Source organism: Gymnoscopelus microlampas, assembly GCF_963454915.1.
Source record: "Gymnoscopelus microlampas genome assembly, chromosome: 5".
Classification (NCBI taxonomy): Eukaryota; Metazoa; Chordata; class Actinopteri; order Myctophiformes; family Myctophidae; genus Gymnoscopelus; species Gymnoscopelus microlampas.
In genome coordinates, this window is record NC_139942.1 from 23339434 (window position 1) to 23348512 (window position 9079).

A 9079-nucleotide genomic window follows, 5' to 3' on the forward strand; every position below is an offset into this window, starting at 1 on the left:
TTTGTCCACTCAGAGGTCACTGTCTTGGTACACGGTGGTGGGAAACTGACGCATGTAGCAGGTAAACCCCACCAAATGACATCATGATCTGTCCTTGCCCACAGACACTTGGAACATGGGAAGCAACTATGTCACACCATGATGTTGTGTCTGACTCTGCGATGATGACAGAAATGACAGGTGTATCGCTAGAGAGCCTTTCCTCTGAAATGGATTGTCTTGTCTTGTCTTGGGATTTGATTAGTTTTATCGCATCTCTGAAGAAAAATGCTACCTATTCTTACAAAAGGTTTGTTGAACACATTGTGTGTTAATTATACAGTTATTATGTTATCTTGAGAGCTTTGTTTACAACTTACCATACAAATTCTGTTTTTGAGGACAAACTTTTGAGAATATAATGAGATGTGATTTGTTTCTTCAAAAATCTATACATAGAGTTTGGGAATTTTAAACACCTCTATGTCTCAAAATGCATATCTTATGTTATGCCTGAGGAGTGTTATGAATATCCCTGCTAAGCCCCTGTACAATTTGCTGTAGATGACTCTGAGGTCTTAAGCTTGGAAAAGAGCCAAAACCATGTCAATGGGTACCCAGATGCGCAACTTGTTTACTCTGGTTTATCTACTGTCCAAAGGTATGTGCAAAATTGCAATTCCCCTCTAACCAGCGTAAAGGAAATGTAGGCCTAACCTTTTTCGGCATATGTTTATAAAAGCCGCCACAGCAACTTTACTATAGCTTTTACAATCGTGAGTGAACTCAAGCTTACAACATGGCACACTTACTTGCATGACATGAGTAGCAACTGTATTGGATCTCTGCCTTATATGGTATGTGTGCTGACTGACACACTGTCATCACTATACATTGCTCAAATAACATTGTGACTAACATACTGAATAGTGAGTTTGATAACATTAGTTTTTGTACTTTCTAGTAGTTTTTATTCATATACCAGTTCCATTAAGTAAAGATAACAAGTATCCTCCTCAGGTGGGGGTTGTATAATACACAAAGAGACGTTTGGACAAATAAGTATCAATGTCAGTGAAGAACAAACAGAGAAGGGACAGACAGAGTGAGAGAGACAAATTGTGGCAGAGAGAGAGAGAGAGAGAGAGAGAGAGAGAGAGAGAGAGAGAGAGAGAGAGAGAGAGAGAAGCAAATATAGATTGAGAGGTAGAGTAAAGAGAGCGAGAGAGAGAGGGAAATGGAGCGTGTTGACTTGAGTGGTAAGGGAGAGAAATAGAGAGGGAGTGAATCAGACAGAGAAATCAGAACCCTCCCACAGGAAACCGAGCTCAACTCCTCTTCTCCTTGTATGGTAAAAACTCCCCCAAAAGCCACAGGATCGCCTTGGGAGTACAGTCAAAGTACTGCTAAGTATAAATCACAAAGCTATGGGAACAGTAGAGTAGATTGTGAGTGTGTAGTTAGCAGCATACTGTATATTATTGAGTGCTGCTGTGAAGAACGGATTGACAATCTGTTGTTAGTGTTTTTTAACCAGGTGTTTGTAAGAGAGGTATTGGGACACACATAGACTAGTCATATTTGGTATGTGCTCATTGATATGTGTGAGGTGTGTGACGGTACTGGGATTTGTGCATTTCTTTTGGGTTATTTGGACGTACAACATCAATTATATTATCATGGGCGTAGGTTTCATTTATACTTTAGATGGAACACACCACTGTCCACTGCACACGCCATAAAACAACCAGACAGGTTGCTTTTAGCCAGTGGGGATGCTAAAGAAAAATGACAATATTCCCTCGACTCTCCTCACACAACATTTACAAGCTGTTCCATGGTAGACCAGTTGTTCTTAAACTTATTTTTTATGTTGAGGACAATGAGGACCCCTAAATTGTGTTTGGCCACGGACCCCGATCAAAACATATTTTGTACCAGGGACCCCCTATACAAGATTTGTGTTGTTGAAATGTTTCCAAAGTATTCCAAATTCTTCAAATTTTTCAAGATATTTTGAAAATAGCAGATCTACAAGCTCACATGTCACATTGCGAGGCGTTGTGAGCTTGTAGATCAGTATAGCCAATGGGTTAAAGTGGTTAAACCCATCTTTGATGCTACATTAACAACTGGAACCTCCTGGAACCCCCTCAAGGACCCCTGGGGGTCCCCGGACCCGACTTTGAGAACCGCTGTGGTAGACTTCACAGAGTTCCACTGCATGTCCTCTGAAACCATCCCATCCATCACAAGTGCTGTCTGGAGTCTGGACCATGCAGACAGTGTAAGCAAAACCAGAGGCGAGCTTTGTTAAACAAAGTCAACCTACAACATTCTGGGTGTCTTTGTCAATGAATACCACTGCAGACCGCAGACAGAGTGTAGCTTGAAAACACTCGAGCACATTCACTTGAATGTTAATGTGTTGGGTTTCTTGGCCGTGCTGCTGAGGCCAGTGGAGTCTACACACTACAGTGTGTCTTGTGCCAATGTCGAGAGACTCTTATCAGCTAAAGAATCAGTGCTCTGTCACTTGATGAGACCCAGACATGCTTACACACACACACGCCTGAATCACTGTAGGTCCGGAGGACCGTGGTTCTTTAAGAAAATACACCACAGTAAATCTATCGACACTGCCTGTCCTTAGGTTAGTGCTACTCTAGACTTTTATCATTTTTAATTATGCATGCTAATTATGTATGCTATTTTCTAATACTTTACTAGTTTTATTTCTGTTTGAGTAATCTAAATGATTTACTCTTGCTCTCTTACTTGTAATACAGTACATTTTATTTTCAACAATAGTTAGCATGTATATACCCACAGTAAGAGTCAAGAATTTGTAAACCTTCTAAGACACAAAATGGATGGAAAGAGTGCTCTCTTGTGGTGACTTATAGGGATGATGATGATGATGATGATGATGGTGATGGTGATGATGATGATGATGCTTTTTTTGTGGCCAAATAATGTTATTATTTAGTTTAACCTGTTTCATACAACAGGTGTATGTATACAAATGTACTTTACAATGTGTAGACATACAATATATATACCCACATGTGCACAGACACGTTCACATACATATACATATTATCCAGACAACCTTTTTCTTTGCAGGGCTACCCTCCCTTCCCCCATGATGATGGTGATAATAATACTACTACTACTACTGCTACTACTACTACTACTACTACTACTACTACTACTACTACTACTACTATTACTACTGCTACTACTACTACTACTGCTACTACTACTACTACTACTACTAATAATAATAATAATAATAATAATAATAATAATAATAATAATAATAATGAACTAATAAGTAAGTCGGAGAGGCTTATCGTCGGTAACAGCCGAGAACACGGGCATCTATCCCTATTTCAATGCGAAAGACCCCTGAGAGATGGATTGCTGAGGTGGAGCGCAATATCAACAGCTCCCAGTAGGCTACTTACCACACAAATTGCCGCCAACTCAGCATATACGAACCCATAACCTTGAGGCCCAAAGGCAAGAACTCTACCAACTGAGCTAATGTTTTACTAATAATGCAGGAATATTGGTACATCTCTGTCTTACCAACAATTAACCACTGAATCCCTATGTATGTTGACAGGTTGAGGGCTCTACTATCCTTGGCTCCCTTCTTTTTCCCATCTACATCAAATCTCTTCGCCAGAAGAGCCGAATTAGAAGCTCACAATGTGAGCTTGTAGATCGGTTCGTTTTGCCAATTTGTTTTACTATTTATTTATACATTTTTTGGTTATTTGTTCACCTATTTTTGCAATGCTCACTTATTATGACATGTCCAGAATAGGACATTCATGGGGTTCATGTGGTTACATTAAGTGATGTTGGCATGTTGACAAGTGTCATCTTTAAAAGAGAAGTATCTGGCAATTGAAGTGATTAGGAAATAGTGGAACAATTTAAAACCTGCTCAGTATGTTTAAGCAAGCCATAATCTGAAGGACAGCGACAATTAACATTTATATATATATGACTAATCTATACCGTTTGGTTCTTGATGATTTTTATAGTAACATTGCACAAAAAAGTAGAGTAATAATTTCTCTACATTATTTTTTGGAGTGTGATCTTTATGCATTTGCTTGAATCTACTTTGATGATATTGTTCATGGTTTTTGATTCATGCCAATAAATCATCTTGAATTGAATTGAACGGAATTGGTTTTATATTTAACCACTTAAGCCCTATATTATAACTTTTTTCAAGAATAACTAAAATAGCCCGTCCACAAGCTCAGTCACAGCTTTGTGACTATTTGCCCAAAATACAAATCCATGCCCAAAATAGGGACTGGCAGTTTGATAATTGGTTAATTTAATGCAAAATAAAACTGGTTAATTTAATGCAAAAGAAAATACTATTATTTGCAGTAATCAGTCAGTACAAAACTGCTATCTGTGAATTTTGGCAGCTTTCTCTTTACTGCAGAGGGCGCTATAGGATAGCGGACTCTCTGCTGTGGACTCTCTGCTGTGCCTGATGATTGCACAATGTAACTGAAAGCCATACTGTATGTAGGCCTACCTACACATGGTAATGTGTGTGGTCTACACATGCAGTATCTATTGTCTTGTCCTGTGCAGTCCCATCACTTTAAATGTGAGGTCATGTAGCATCTGTCTCCATTACAAAAACAGTATGTTGCTACACCATGTCATGTCACCAAGACAAATTGCTGAACAATTATTTCCCTTCCAGTGGACAAAGTGATTTTAATTTGTACAATTTGTTCTGAAAACAATGAAGTGGTGTCTTTCCTTATGTGCACCATCTGCAATCTTATTTTATTGCACTGCATCAACATTTGAGCGATGGACCCTCAGAATCATGTAGGGAGGCTGGGGTTAGTTGTCATATGGGTAAGTTGTCACACTGGATGGCTATATCTCCAAAACCAGAGGGAGTTAACTGCAAATCTAACATATGTGCAGCTCGCTGTTCTGAAGACATTTAGCTCTTGACATGCAGTAGCCTATATGTCAATGTAATCTCAGCTGTTTTTTCAGTTTAAACATTTTTCAACCACAAAAGAAAAAGAAAAAGAAAAGAAACGTCTCTATTTATGTCATAAAACTGTGATAATATTTTTGTACAGGTTAGTGGAGAAAAAGGGGGAATTTTGATACCTAAATCAAAGTCCTGTGCTAAAGCTAACTTGTGGTATAGCTAGCAATGTCACACATGTCACTCTGACTGGGACAAGTTGTCTCAGTGCTTTTGGGGCAAGTCGCCACATGTGAATGTAAGGTTACTTTTGTCACCCGGTTCTCTGATCATGAGTGAGGTGCTTCACACAGTATTAGTCTATATAGGCTACACGTCACCCCATCCTAGCCACAGCCTCGCCAGGCCACAGCTCAAACCCAGCCAGGTCCCAGCTCAAACCCAGTCATATCAGAAAAGCTACATTAGGTATTGAATTGGAACAGGGGAAACAACTGTTAAATATGTATTTCTTTATTTATTGGTAATTTGTTATTCATTTACACATTCTTTTCTATAAAGGGTGCATTTGGTCTATATAGACTTATCAATCTGTCTGGCCCATAGTCGACTATTTGTTTGTCATTTGTTCATTACTAATCTATCTGGGATGTTCCTGTTTTTTTCATGCACTGACACTGATGAAGCCCTGGTATTCAAAACATCTGTCTAAAGTAAACAAACCAGATTTGTAACTGCTAAACTGATTGTGGACAGCCTATACTTATAAATATATTTGTTGAAATAGATAATGTGACAACTTACCTTGTGTAGTGTGATAAATGGGGCAACTTGTCACAAATGCACATCCTGTACTTAACCATTCATACATTAATGTGTGTGTGAAAGTATATACATTTGTGCACAATGGTTTATTCTTTCATTTCATATGAGAAATGAGTGACTGAGAAATGAGAAACTCGGTCTCCCCTTACATGTACATAAGGAAAGACACCAGTAGGCTACACTTGCAAAAGCCCAACAGGGACAGGGTGGAATAATGTCTTTTTCGTCTAATTCCTTCACTAGAAGCAGAACTGAACTAACCTACATAAAAGTGAGAACCCCACCAATCTTTTGCCTCAGGGTTCCTAAAGCCTCATTTAGAGTTAATAGGCCTATGTGTGATAAGACAATAATCTAAGAATCCTTGGAATTCTACAGAAACTTTGCTGCAGGAGATGGAGATTTCACGCAGTCTGAGCCTTTAGCTTGGGGGTGCAAATCTGTGTGAGGAAAAATGTATAAAACGTATTATTAGCTACTCATTGACTCAGTAATCTGTGGGTGTTTTATCTTAGTGTAATATGTCTAAAATAACAGAATGGAACAAGCAATTACAATACAACATGTATAAATTAGACCTCACCCATCCACACAACCTCTATTCTCACCCCTGAGCCTACAGTATACATTCCAGCACAGGCTCTAGCATTGTAATAGCTTGGATTAGCTGGCTGGCTCATATGGTTTGCACATGGTCAGATCTGCCTGTTTCACATTAACTGAGGAAGGAACAACTTTGTCCATAGTTTTACCCCACACACACACACACACACACACACACACACACACACACACACACACACACACACACACACACACACACACACACACACACACACACACACACACACACACACACACATTAACGGCTTAAGCCCGATATACTTCACAGACAAATAGCTAACATTTGGGAAACAATTTGTGTATAATGACACGCCCAAAATATGGACGCTATGCAGGGTTAATGTGGTTAAGACACATGCACCCTTGAGACACTGCCAATGAGTGTGGTCACCTTGTGTCACTCACCTCACAGAGAGGACATGTGTTACAAATGCTAGAACACAACAGTCTTTTGCCAATTTTTGTTTATAGATACAAAAAAAGAAAATGTCACTTTTGACTACTTTAGTAGTCACACGTGTTTTGACTACACTTGTGACTACAATTATGTATAAGTGCTATCTACTTATTGTATAAGTGCTATCTACTTTAAACAGGGTATTCAGTCCTTCGCCAGTGAAAACAAGATAAACCTGAATACACTGTATGAGTATTAGTCATCATGTCTCTGGAGGACATTGGTGTAAAATAACTAAGTACATTTACTCAAGTACTGTACTTTTGAGGTACTTTTACTTCACTGGAGTATTTCCAATTGTCTATACTTTTACTTCTACTCCACTACATCTCAGTGGCAAATATTGTACTTTTACTCCACTACAATTATTTGAAAACTTTAGTTACTAGTTACTTTGCAGATATACATTATTACACTATAAAACATACATTAACATTAACCACTTTAGCCCTATTTTATACATAGGCTATTTGAAAATAGCCGATCTACAAGCTCACGTTGTGAGCTTGTAGATCGGCTATTTTCAAACATTTTAGTACTTTTACTTTTGGTACTTTAAGTACATTTTGATACCAATACTTTTGTATTTTTACTCAAGTAAATTTAGAATTCCAGACTTTTACTTGTAACAGTACTTTTACATTGCAGTATTGATACTTTTACTTAAGTAAAACATTTGAGTACTTTTCCCACCACTGCTGGAGGAGATGTGATTTATGTAGACGTACCGCTACACACCTCTCTGTTTATACATGGACACAGTAAAATAGTCAGTATTCATGAGTGTACAAATGTAATCAAGTTACATTTGCACACTCTCCAAGTTACTTACTGACTTACTTAGGCCTTTCAATTCCCTGAGGAGCATAGGCCATTGATGAAACTCCTCCATGTGTGGATGGGTAAATTAACACAGAGGCTTTTACTGTGCAACAGCGTAATACATCAAAGGCATTCTCTGGTCAGAAACGGCAAGGTTTTGCTTGGAAGCTGCACTTCTGATTTATGTGTGTGTGTGTGTGTGTGTGTGTGTGTGTGTGTGTGTGTGTGTGTGTGTGTGTGTGTGTGTGTGTGTGTGTGTGTGTGTGCGTGTGCGTGTGCGTGTATGTGGGTGTGTGTGTGTGTGTGTGTGTGTGTGTGTGTGTGTGTGTGTGTGTGTGTGTGTGTGCGTGTGCGTGTGCGTGTATGTGGGTGTGTGGGTGTGTGGGTGTGTGTGGGTGTGTGTTGTGGGAGGGTGGTGAACCTTTGGTTTCATTGGCTGAAATGACATCACATTCAACCCTAAAAAAAAATCTGGCATGAAAAGTTGTTCCAAGAAACTGGATGAGGCAAAAATGCAATGGCTGTGTCTGTCATGGGAGACATTGTACAATCTCTAACATTTAAAATTATCTGTTTAGAGAGATTGCAGCATTTGAATAAAAAAAACAAAAACATGATTGGTTCAAGGCCAGAGCAGTCTGTCTGTCTGTCTGTCTGTCTGTCTGGATGCATGCAGTCTAAAAGTTGAGGAATTTTTACTTTACTTGATTAATTTAAAATGTCAGTACCTTTACTTCTACTCCACTAGCCTACATCTCAGATGCAAATATTGTACTTTTTACTCCATTACAATTATTTTAAAACTATAGTTACAAGTTACTTTGCAGATTTGTATTATTATTACAAAACATGCATTAACCACTTTATCCCTGGTAATTTTAAATAGTTGTGAGCTTGTAGATCTGCTATTTTCAAAAGATTTGTATACATCTTTCTGCATAATGATTACTTTCCACTTTTGGTGCTTTAAGTACATTTTGATAGCAATACTTTTGTACTTTTACTGAAGTAAATTTTGAATTCCGAACTTTTACTTGCAACTATTTCTACATTGCTGTATTAATACTTTTACTCAAGTAAAGAATATGAGTCATTTTCCCACCACTGCCAAGTAGCCTACACGCTGCAGGACATGATGCAAACTGGACCTGCAAATAAATTGTGACAATAGAGCATAGTTCAACAGGTGTGGTTGTAGTCTGTAGTGGTGGTACAGTACACAACAACCACGTGACACGTTGACATTGTCCCAGTGGGGGAAGGTTGGCCACGCCCCCTTTTCTTCTTTAAACCAATGGCAAAAGGTTTACATTTGCGTGTCGCGCCAGCGTTGCTATAAATAGAGGGGTTTCACTCATCTTTGAATTCATAAACACACG